Raw genomic sequence first — 12,893 nt, 5'->3', positions numbered from 1 at the left:
CACCCCATTCCTGATGAAGGGTCTCGGCCCGAAATGTTGGCTACTGTTTTCTCACAGATGCTGCCTGACCTGCTGAGTTCTTCCAGCATCGTGTACGTATTCTTTGATCCACAGCATCTGCAGTTGTATTTTTGTGCAGTATATACTATGTTTGTTGTGGAGGAGTGGGGTAAAAGCTGAGGCTCTACTCTTGCTGCTAAGCAGGGAAGAGTTGAAAACAAACAGGTGAAATCTTTTTGAGGGATCTTCAGTTATTTCATTGGTTAAAACTTCTGTTCTGGGTTTAAATCACAAATTGCAATAGCAATGGGATTAGCTTTGCAGTGATCCCTTTAGAAAAAGGTGTTGGCTATTGAGCAGACAAAAATCCCACCCTGTTTTCTGTACTTCCAAAATAAACTGCCTATTGTTGTGTTCAGAGAAATAAGTTTGCAGTGCTCAGTAAAAATTGTGCAAAAAGCAATTATAGATGTATTGATGGAAAAGCTGCCAGTAAAGCTGATGTCAGCCAAAACCAACTGTTTCTGTAAGTCATTGAGGTCACTAACAGTATAGGATCTTCTTTTGGTGTCCTAAGCTTGGGAAATCCAATATCTGCTTCCTCCTCTTCTCATCCCCTTCCAAGACAGAAAAAAGAATACTGGAAGAACTCAACCCGGCAGTCAGCACCTGTGGAGGCATAAGGTGTTTGTTTATGTTATTTAGTTTTAGTTGGCACGTGGCCTAGTGGATAAGGCACCAGTCCAGTGATCTGAAGGTCACTGGTTTGAGCCTCAGCTGAGGCAGTACGTTGTGTCCTTGAGCAAGTCACTTAACAATACATTGCTCTGTGATGACACTGGTGCCAAGCTGCTTGGGTCCTAGTGCCCTTCCCTTGGACAACATCGGTGTTGTGGAGAGGGGAAGGCTTGCAGCTTGGGCAACTGCTGGTCTCCCATACAACCTTGCCCGGGCCTATGCCCTAGAAACCTTCCAAGACGCAAATCTATGGTCTCACGAGACTCACGGATGCTTCTATGTTATTTAGCAATACAGTGTGGAGTAACCCACGCCACCCAGTGACCCCACAACCCTGATTAACCCTAACCTTAATCACTTAGTATTAGCCATTTCCTCCCAAGGATAAAAGGTGCTGGCAGTCCATCTATCTATGTCTCTTATCCCAATGTGAGTGCAGTATGGAATAGATCAGGTTGCAAGAGGTTAAGGTGCACATCTGTCTTACCTGGAAGAGTTGTTTCGCTCCCTGGTTGCTGGTGAGGGAGGGGAGATGGAAGGTGGTGTTCTACCTCCTTCAGTTTGAGGGAAATGCTGGGAGACGGGTGGATGAGAAGGAATAAGTGGACCAGTGAATTACAAAGGAAGCGGGAGGACAGAGTGGAACGTGTGACTGCTGGTGGGAAGATTGGAGCTAGCGGAAATGGAGGGGGATGAATGTTGGCTGCTGAGGATGATGGAGTGAAAGGTGAGTGCTTACTGTTCTGTTGGGAGTTTCAGTAAACTTCCTTATTCATAATGTAATACTTCACTTCAAATGCAATTTCATTTTGTGAGAATGGTTTTGGTGTCAGTACTTTTCATTGAGAAAGCCCAAAAGAGTAGTACAGAATGTGCTTGTGGCAGAAAGAGCTGAAACCACCAGAGAGAAGAAATAGGGTTTGGTCATCAACTCAGGAGACTGAATCACACTCCATGGAGACACTATGTAGAAGTTCCATGATCAAGCAGTCATCTGTAAGGAGTGTGGTTCCCAGAGCAGGGCAGGAAAAACGGTGGAAGGGTTTTAATTTTTAGCTAGGTTAGCATTATTTTCCACATACCAAACAATCAAAGGAAATTTAATGTGTTAAATTTTCAAGAGTGTTCAGGAGCTAAATGTTGATAATTCAGCAGAGTCCTGCTGAAGGGTTTCAGCATGAAATGTCGAGTGGACTCTCATTCCTAGGTGCTGCCTGGCCTGCTGGGTTCCACCAGCATTTTGTGTGTGTTACTTGAGTTTCCAGCATCTTCAGATTTTCTCTTGTTTGTGATCATGTTTTTCTCTTTAGTGTACAGGAGACTGAGCAGTGATCTGACAAAGGTGTACAAGATGATCACAGGCATGGAGAAAGTGAACAGCCAGAGATTTTTTCCCAGGGCAGTAATGGCTAATAGGAGGAGGCATAATTTTGAAGTGATTGGAGAAAAGTTTAAGGTAGCTTATTTTTCCCCCACAGAGGTGGATGCATGAAATGCCCTGCCAGGAGCAGTGGTAGAAGCAGGTACATTAGGGGCTTTTAAGAGACTCATAGACACATGGATGGCTATGTGAGATGGAAAGGTTAGATTGATCTTAGAGTAGGTTAAAAGGTCAGCACGGAACGAAGGGCCTGTGCTATGCTATACTGTTCTATGTTAACCACCACACAGAAACCTGGTGGATAAAGCAGCAAGTCAGCATTCATTGTAGCTTACCATACGTCGATAGAGCCATACCATAAGACTTAGGAGCAGAATTAGGCCATTTTGGCGCATTGAGCCTACTCCATCAGTCAATCATAGCTGATCCATTTTTTCCCCTCCTCAGCCCCACTCCCCAGCATTCTCCCTGTAACCTTTGATGCCATGTTCAGTTAAGAATCTGTCAAGTTCTGCCTTAAATACACCCAACAACCTAACCTCCACAGTGCCTCGAGTAACAGATTCCAAAGATTCACCTGCCCTCCGGCTAAAAACATTTCTCTGCATCCCTGTTTTAAATGGATGCCTCTCTGTTCTTTGGCAGTGCTGTCTTGTTTGACACTCACCCACCATGGGGAAACAACCTTTTCACATCAGCCACAGCTAAGCTATTCAACATTTGAAAAGTTTCCCCCTCATCCTTCTAAATTCCAGCAAGTACAGACCCAGAGCTATCAAACATTCCTCATATGTTAACCCTTTCATTCCTAGAATCATCCTTGTGAACCTCCTCTGAACCCTCTCCAATGCCAGCATATCTTAGATGAGGAGCCCAAAACTGTTCACAATACTCAAGGTGAGGCCCCACCAGTGCCTTTAAAGCCTCAGCATCACATTCCTGCTCTTGTATTCTACACCTCTTGAAATGAATGCTAACATTGTATTTGCCTTTATCACTCTACCTGCAAGTTAACCTTTAGGTTGTTCTGCAGATAGATCCCCAAGACCCTTTAATTCTCAGATTTTTGGATTTTCTCCCCATTTAGAAAAGAGCCTGCACGTTTATTTCTGCTACCAAATTGCATGACCATACATTTTTCAACATTGTATTTCGTTTGCCATTTTCTTGCCTAGCCTCCTAATCTGTCTGTGGTGAACTACATATACCTGTCTGGACACGCCCCCCTGCTGACTGCTCCTGTGGCTCCTCCCACAGACCCCGGTATAAAGGCGATTGAGGCCTGAGCCCTGCCCTCAGTCTCCAGAATGTAGTATGGCGGTCAACTACTGCTTGTTCTTTCTTCCAGTCAATAAAAGCCGATATCTCGCCTCACGTCTCCGAGAGTTATTGATGGTGCATCACTGTCTAAGTCTTTCTGCATCCTACCTGTTTCCTCAACACTTCCTGCTCCTCCACCAATCTTCGTATCATCTGCAAACTTGGCAACAAAGCCATCTATTTCATCATCTAAATAATTGATATACAACATAAAAAGAAACCATCCCAACACCAACCCCTGCGGAGCACCACTAGTAACTAGTAGCCAACCAGAAAAGGATCTTTTTATTCCCATTCGCGGCCTCCTACCAATCAGCCAATGCTCTGACCATGCCAGTAACCATGGGCTCTTAACGTGGTGAGCAGCCTCATGTATGGCACCTCGTCAAAGGCCTTCTGAAAGTCCAAATATACAAAATACTCTGCATCTCCTTTATCAATCCTACTTGTAATCTCCTCAAAGAATTCCAACAGGTTCATCAGTCAAAAATTTCTCCGAAGGAAACCATGCTGACTTTGTCCCCTGTCACCAAGTATTCCAAAACCTTGTCCTTAACAGTTGACTCCAACATCTTCCCAACCACTGAGGTCAGTCTCAGCAGTCTCTTTCCTTTATGCTGCCTTTCTCCTTTCCTAGAGAGTGGAGTGGAGTGACATTTGCAATGTTCCAGTCCTCTGGTACCGTGCCAGAGTTCAATGATTTGTGAAAGATTATTAATACAATCTCTACCGCTACCACTTTCAGGACCCTTTGGTTCAGTTCATCTGATCCAGGTGATATATGTACCCTTAAGCTCTTCTACCTTGTAATAGTAACTGCACTCACTTCTCTTCCCTCACACTCTTCAACATCTGGCACATGGTGAAGACTAATGCAAAGTACTCATTTATTTCATCTGCTATCTCCTTGTTATTATTTCTCCAGCTTCATTTTCCAGTGGTCCGATATCCACTCTCATCTCTTTTATTTTTTACATACTTGAAAAAGCTTTCACTATCCACTTTGATTCAGGACTGAAATAGGCCTTTCAGCCCAATTGTTCCACACCAATCAAGATTCCCATCTAAATTAGTCCCATTTGGCCCATATCCCTTTAAATCTCTATGTACCCGTCCAAATACCTTTAAATGTAATTTACTTCAAATCGAGGGTGAGGAGGGAAAGATTTAAAAGGGATCTGAATGGCATCTTTTCATGCACAGAATGCTGGGTATATGGGACAAGCTGCTAGAGGAAGTGACAGAGGCATATACTTTGGTATTGCTTAAGATGCATTTCGATAGATGCATAGAGAGGCAGGGATTATTGTGGAAGAGAAGCTGTATTGTGGTTGACTACAGATTTCTGCAGTATTCATGGGCCCAGATCTGGACTATTTGTGTGGTATTTTGCTGATATCTTAGATGTACTTGCTATCTCGCATGTGCTATATGTGTTTTGTGCTGTGTGACTGTTGGTACTGTTAGACTCCTTAGCCCCTGAGTAATACTGTTTCATTTGAGGTATTCATGTATGGTTGTATGACCATTAAACTTAAATTGAATGAGAGTGATATGGGCTGAACACAGGAAATTGGGATTAACTGGATGAGGACCATGATCCACATGGATTCATTCTGTATTGCTCTTTGACTCTAAATCTGCTTCAACCACTCCTCTCGTGGTTCATTCCATATATCGACCACTCTCGGGTTCCAATTAAATCTCTCCCCACATGCTGGCCAGGATATCAGGATAACAGTCCTTGGAAATAATGAATTCTGGGAGACTATACAGAAGTCTGAAAATCAGGACAAATTAAGATGGACTTTTGGCCTTGCAATCTCTCGTTACAATCTTGCACTTTATTGCATACTTGCACTGCACTTTTTCAGGAGCTATTACACTTTAAGCTGAGGTAAAACAGTAATAATGCAGAATAATGTGTAATGATTTGAAACCTTAACCCTGTTTCCTCCTCCTGATGCCCCCTCTCCATTCTTGATTCCCCAACCCTTGGGATAAGATGTGGTGAATACCATCCCTGCTAAATGTGCTTGCTGTTTTTGACTTCAGGATGAGAGGCCAAGGCTGAACCACAGCCAGATTCAGTGTAAATTATGTTCATAGACTCTTTGTCCCATTTCTATCAAGGGGAATGCTATGTCGCATACACACCAGGTCTACCAGATTCAAAATCAATTTCTTTCCCCAAGCACTAAGGCTGATCAGTACCTCCACCTATTTGTCCATTCTTCCAACCCCTTCTGTCCCCCCTAACCCCGTCCCCAACTACCACTACTTTATCATTTCCTGTCAGTCACCTTAAGTACGGACTCTCCTGTGCCAAGCATCACTTTATGGATGTATAATCAATGTATATAAGCTGTCTCACACGTTAATATTTGTTGTATTGTTTTCTTTGTTTTTTCTGTGCTGCATTGGTCTGGAGTAACAATTATTTTGTTCTCCTTTACACTGTGTACCATTAAACCATTTTGAATCTTGTGTTTATGCTGCTGCTCTTTGGCAGCTTTGCTTGGCAATCTGTTGATGACAGTGTCCCAGATACAGTAGTTACAAGCCAGCAACTGTACACTGATGGTAAGAGAGTGCGTTTGTGCATGTGTATGCATATGCTCCTAAATTTCCTTGAAGTTGTATCAAAAGTTCCTTAAAATTACCGGTGTGGGTTATTTCAGAAATGACAAAAGAGAAAGCTGACTGCCTTTAGCATTGTGTTGGTGGGGAAACTATACGTAGTGTTGCTCGTGCTGGGGTCTGTGTTCTCTTCCTGTTTCGGGGGATTGGCTTCCTCGTTTCCTGTATTTGTCTGCAGTGACCTTTATGATCAGAAAATGTAACCTTTAAAGCCCTGTGTTGGGGGTGGTGGGGGAAGGAGAGAGAGAAAAAGATGAGGGAGATCAAAAGAACACAATCACCATATTTAGTACCACAGAGGGGAATGTGCCTCCAGTCATTACTAATAATAACAACCATGCACTCAATGTCAGTAAGACTAAGGAACTGATTGTGACTTCAGGAAGGGCAAGTTGGGGGGAACACGCAGCAGTCCTCATCCAGTGATCAGTTGTGGAAAGGGTGAGCAGTTTCAAGTTGTTGAGTGTCAACATCTCTGAACATCTATCCTGGGCCCAGTATATCGATACAATTACAAAGAAGGCACAACAGTAGCTATATTTCATTAGGAGTTTGAGAGACTTGGCATGTCACCAAAGACTAGCAAATTTCTGCAGATGTACTGTGGTTCAAGCAGGTTGCGTTACCGTCTGGTGTGGGGGGGTGGGTGCTTCTTTCCCTCTGCCATCAGAATCCTGAGTAGACAATGAAGCCACGTACACTACCTCCCTATTTTTTAAAATATTTTTGCTCTTTTTTCCACTACTAATTTTATCTAATTTTTAAAAATATATTTCTTACTGTTACATAGTTTTTTTATTATTATGTATCCCACCAGACTGCTGCCGCAAAACAACAAATATCATGACATATGCCAGTGATATTAAACCTGATTCTGACTCTGACCTTTTACAAATCAGAATCAGACTTTAATCACCAAGTACCTGTGCACATACAAGGAATTTACTTCCGGCAGATGTTGTCTCTCTGCTCATAACAGATGATAAATATAAATGAAAATCTAGTTCTCTTGAAGACCAGGAAAGTATAGTTTGAGATAAAGTTTGACTAGATTCAGAGTTCATTCCCTGGAGTGTAAGAGAATGAGGGGAGATTTGGTACAGGTATACAAAATAATGAGAGGTATAGATCCAAGTAGGCTTTTTCCATTGAGGTTGTGTGGGATTACAGCCAGATATTTAAGGGGAACCTGAGAGAGAATGTCTTCAGTTCAAGTGTGGAATGACCTGCCAGCAGAAGTGGTGGATACTGATTTGATTACAACATTGAAGATATGTTTATATGAAGCACTTGGAAGGGAGGGAAATAAATGAGCTATGGTCCAAGTGTGGGTCAATAGGATGAGGCAAAGTAGCAGTTTGTCATGGACCAGATGGGCCAAAAGGTCTTTCTGTGCTGTAGCATTCCAATGACTCTACAAATCGAGATCTTCAAGTCCTGGCAACATCCTTGTAATTTTTCTCTGTAGTCTTTCAATCTCATTGATATCTTTCCCGCAAGTAGATGACCAGAACTGAGCACAATACTTCAGATTTGGTCTCACCAATGAATTATACAATTTCAACATAATCCTGAGCAATAATGGTGAATTAATTTAAAGGCAACATTCCTATTGGTTGTATCTGATGTGTACATGCCTGTAAAACTGAGGTGCAGTTACACATCCACCCCAGGTTCCAACAGGGTTCTATCCTTGTTAACTGTTGATAATCTGGATAGTTTGCAAGTCAGAAAAGTCACAGGGCAGAAGATGCCAACATCTCCGCAAATCTATCCTGCTGGTCTCCCAGGCCCTCGTTTGAATGTATGGGCTGTGCATAAGACCGGAAGAAAAGTAGGGCAATCAAAGTTTTTCCAGAACAGCCAAGGGAAAAGGAGATTAATCAGATAAACCAAATATATTGTGTGGGAAATGGTTTACTGAAAATAGCAATGCAAGATTGGAGAAAAGTGAAAATCCAAATATAATTCCTTTGGGAGACGGTATTAGGCAAAACTGATAATTTTCATGAAAATGAAAAAATCCCTTTTGATTCATGCGAAGGAACCATGGAAAATCCCTTTTTATTCATGCAGATATTTCTGGCAAGTCCAATGTTAATTTAACAGTCACTAAACAAGTCAGAGCAATTCTGTATTTTTTGACAAGAAGTGTACACTCAAAGGCTACTTTATCAGGTACAGGAGTGGAACCCAAAGTGGCCTTCGACTGTTGCCCATCCACTTCAAAGTTTGACGTGTAGTGTGATCACAGATGCTCTTCTATGCACAACTGTTGTAACGTGTGGTTATTTGTGTTCCTGTCACCATGACAGCTTGAACCAGTCTGGCCATTCTCCTCTGACTTCTCTCATTATAAAGTCATTTTTCACTCACTGGATTTTTAAAATTTTGTTTTTCACACCATTTTCTAAACTCTAGAGGTCATTCTGTGTGAACATTTCAGGACACCAGTTTCTGAGATACTCAAACCACCCCATCTGGCACCAACAATCATTCCATGGTCAAAGTCACTTAGATCTCATTTCTTCCCCATTCTAATATTTGGTCTTAAGAACAACTTGACTATATCTGCATTTATTTCTTCAGGAGTAGCTGCCACATGATTGGCTGATTGAACATTTACATTAACAAGCAAATAAAGTGGCCATTTCAGTCGAATTTAGGAAGAAATGTATATGAAGTCTAGAGTGGAAGTAGTGTTTGTCATTAATTCTGTATGTCCAAACAGTAGAAGGGTAAATATAGATTGACTGGTGTGTGGAAAAGGCAAAATAACTTGTTAGAAAACACGAGATGCCTTTTAGAAGAATTGATAAATGGTGATGACAATCTCTTACATAATCAGTTGGAGATGTAATAGCTGATGCTGTCAGTTCACCCCAAGCATCAATACTTGTAGACGAGGCACCATATTCAGAAACAGTCTGATCCATCCTTCTTGTCCCAGTGGGTTTCATCTTCAAGAAACTGAACATGCAACAAGCACTGGGGTGATCATTGATCTGTTTTTTAATTGGTGATGGAAAGCCCAAAGTTTAAAGTGAATTCATTATCAAAGTACATGTATGTTCACACATGCTACCTTGAGATTCATTTTCTTGCAAACACTAACAAAAAAAAGATTGAATCTATAAAAGACATACATAGACAAAGACTAACAATCAATGTGCCAAAGACAAATTGTACAGAAATAATGCTGAGAATATGAGTTGTCAAGTCATTGCAAGTGAGTCTGTGGATTGTCGAATCAGTTTAGAATTGTGGTGAGTGAAGGAGCTCATTCAGAAGCCTAATAGTTGAGGGATAACAACTGTTCCTGTGGTGTGAGTCCTGAGGCTCCTGTACATTCCTCCTGAAGGCAGCAGCGAGGAGAAACCATGGCGTGTATGATAGGGGTCCTGATGATGGATGTTGTTGCAGCATTCCATGTAAATGTGTTGAATGGTGGGGAGGCTTTAGCCTATACTGGACTGGGCTATAACCTTCATCTTCCCTAGGATTTTCCATTCCTAGATAGGATATTGGTGTGTCCATACCAGGTCAAGGTAGTCTCCACTGTGCATCTATAGAGGTTTGTCAAAGTTTTTGATAACACACAAACTTCTAAGAAAATGGAGGTACTTTCATGCATTGTGATGACACTTGTGTGCTGGTCTCTGGATAGATCCTCGGAAAGTATACAGACTTCGGAATAAATGAGTCCTCCAGAGCCTTCATCATAACAGTTGGCATTTGAGTATTTTATTACCACCTTGGTTTGATTTCTCACATCAGGGATAGTGTCAGGCGGGCGGTAATTCACTCAAAGCAGATTCCTACCAGCCTTGTTTTGCTCAGTATACGTTTACCTTTGTACAGGATGGGTGTGGGCTCTTGGCTTGGACCACGAAAGGCCTTTTGACAAGATATTGCATCTGGGCACTCAGATCCCTGGCTCCATACAGACTGAAGTGGAGATCTCAGGGAAATGCCTTCCTTTATGCGGATGAGTTGGTGTTGGTCCACAGATTGCTGGTCAGCATAGGAGCACAGCAGTTAGCGTAACACTATTATGCCAGTAACGCAGGTTCAATTCAGCCGCTATCAGTAAGGGATTTGTGCAATCTCCCTGTGACAGTGCATCTCTGTTTCAGATACTTCGGTTTCTACACACATTCCCAAGACTTGCAGGTTAGTAGGTTAATTTATCACATGGATGTAATTGTGCTCATCAGCCTGTTACTATGCTGTATCTCTAATTAATAATAAATAAATAAATAAAAGTAAGTGATGGGTTGGAATTGAGTGAATCACGGTCAGAGGGGGTCTGTGTTCAGGTCCATCCGAGCCTTGGCTCCCTTCACCGCGAGGTCCCATTACATCAATGTGGTGATGGAGTCAGAGGTGAGAAATAATTAAACTGTAGAATGATATTTTAATAAGTAATAATGATTTCCAGTGGGAGATTATTTTGTTACAGCAGCAACATTTAAAAACACTTAGCAATAATAATAAATATAATATTAACCAATAATAAAGTACAGAACAATATACACAATTTACCAATATGCAGTAATGTGCAATAATGTCTGAAATAATAAAACAGAGACTTTTGTTCTATGTTGTGTGTTCTCCTGTTGCACAGAGATGATTAGTAAAGGTTATGGGGAGAAGTAGTTGAGATCAGCCCAGATGGCGTGGTGGAGCAGATTTGATGAGCTGAATGGCCCAATTCTGCCCCTCTATGACCTAAATCAATAGTGCAAAACGAGAGTGAAGTAGTGAGGTTGTGTTCATTAAAGAGATAGCTCAGCACATTAGTCAGAGGCAGCTGCTGAGGTTTATACACAAATGTCTGGAGTGCCACTATTGACTTGAAGTGCGGGGTCCACCCACTCAAATGTGACTGACCAAAACTTGAAGTTCCTGAGTTTCAGTAAAAAATACCCAGTTTTATCTGATCCCCTTGTGTGGCTTGAACTTTCTCATCACTTGATGATTAATAGCAAGTTTCACTGATTAGTTTTGGTAGCAAATTGTCAGTTATCCTTTGTATAACTTCCACAGGTGTCAATATGACACAACTTTTTATTCTCCCAAAGGATGACAGAGAAAGATACTGCAATATTACATCTTATGATATAACACCAAGGTCATTAATCCTTTTCAGACGATGGATGTTGTAAGTGATTTGACCATTCTTTTTCTTTTTTGAAGCATTCTTATTGGTTGCATCACCTCCTGGCATGGTGGTTCCAACACACAGGACGAGAGTTTGCAGATTCAGCCAGCTCCATCAGAGGTTAGTGCAGTCACTTTCCAGTGCCAGCGATCACTGATCCGAGTTCAATCCTACCGCTGTCTATAAGGAGTTTGTACGTTCTTCCCGTGATCATGCGGGTTACCTGGGGTGCTCCAGTTTCCTCCCCCATTCAAAACATGCACGGTGAGGGTTACTGAGTTCTGGGCACACTATGTTGGTGCCAGAAGCATGGTGATACTTTGTGGGCTGCCCAGAACAATCCTGGCTTGTTTGATTTGATGCAGACAACGCATTTTGGTGTTTAGGTTCACATGTGCCAAATAAAGCTAATCTAATCTTTAAAAAAAAAACCATCAAGGACGTGTTCTAAATCTAAAGGCAGGGCCTAAAGAAGGTGGCATCCATCATTGTCCAGGACAATGCCCTCTTCTGATACAACATGGAACAATAGGGCACAGTATGGGCCCTCCCAACCACAATTTGTGCTGACCTATATCATCCTGCTCTACGATCAATCTATTCCTTGCCTTCTCTATTTTTCTTGCATCCATGTGTCGATCTACAAGTCTCTTAAATGTCTCTAATGTATCTGCCTATACCACCAACCCAGCAATGTGTTCTTTTGCATTCCTTGGCAGTAGGTCAAACTACCTGCGGGGCAAATTTTTCCACATGGAGGGCGGTGGTCACATGGAATGAGCTGCAAGAGGAAATAGTTGAGGCGGGTACAATTATAATATTGAAATGATATTTAACCATTTTATCAATAGGAGTTTGATCCAAATGCAAGCAATTGGGACCAACTCAGTTATGGTCAGCAGGGACACACTGGGCCAAAGGGTCTGTTTCTGTTTCTATGATTTGGTTTTCATTTGGGACGGTATGGGAGCAAAGTAGTTAGTGCAACACCAGTGACCCAGGTTCATTTCCACTGTTTTTGGTCAAGTTTGTATGTTCCTCCAGTGACCGCATGTGTTTCCTTCGGGAGTTCCTGTTTCCTCCCACATGACAAAGTCATGCCAGTTAGTAGGTTAACTTGTCATGTGGGTATAATTGCACAGTATCGGCTCAAAGGGATGATAGGGCCTGATACTGTGTTGTGTATCTAAATAAAATAAAGTTCTTGAGCTGCCAAACCCTCTCCTTTCTAGATTTCACTCCTACTCCAGCCTTTTAATCATCCCAATTTCTCTAGGTACGTGTACTTTTCACAATCCTCACAGTGGTTTCCGACTGTATAGAAAGCAAGGCACCAATTTACAAATAAGGTCCACAGCACCAATGGGACAATGTCCAGATAACCAAGATGGTTTAATCAATCTTTGATTACCTTAGACACAATTTAAAACCTCTCTTCTCTGATCTTCTCAAAGAAGCACCTCTCAACTCTTTCTCCTAACACAGCATGGCCCTTTTTTTTTGACAGGACCTTTAATGAGGAAAGGCTGTCATTTCGATGAGGCACAGGGGATGTTTGTGTGGAGGATGGTGGGGAGGAGTGGGGGAGGTTACCTGGAGTTTGGCTTTAATGAAAGTTTGACAGGAGTGTCGTAAGCAGGGGAATCCCTG

Source organism: Hypanus sabinus, chromosome 7, assembly GCF_030144855.1.
Source record: "Hypanus sabinus isolate sHypSab1 chromosome 7, sHypSab1.hap1, whole genome shotgun sequence".
NCBI lineage: Eukaryota > Metazoa > Chordata > Chondrichthyes > Myliobatiformes > Dasyatidae > Hypanus > Hypanus sabinus.
This window is presented reverse-complemented; position numbering follows the sequence as displayed.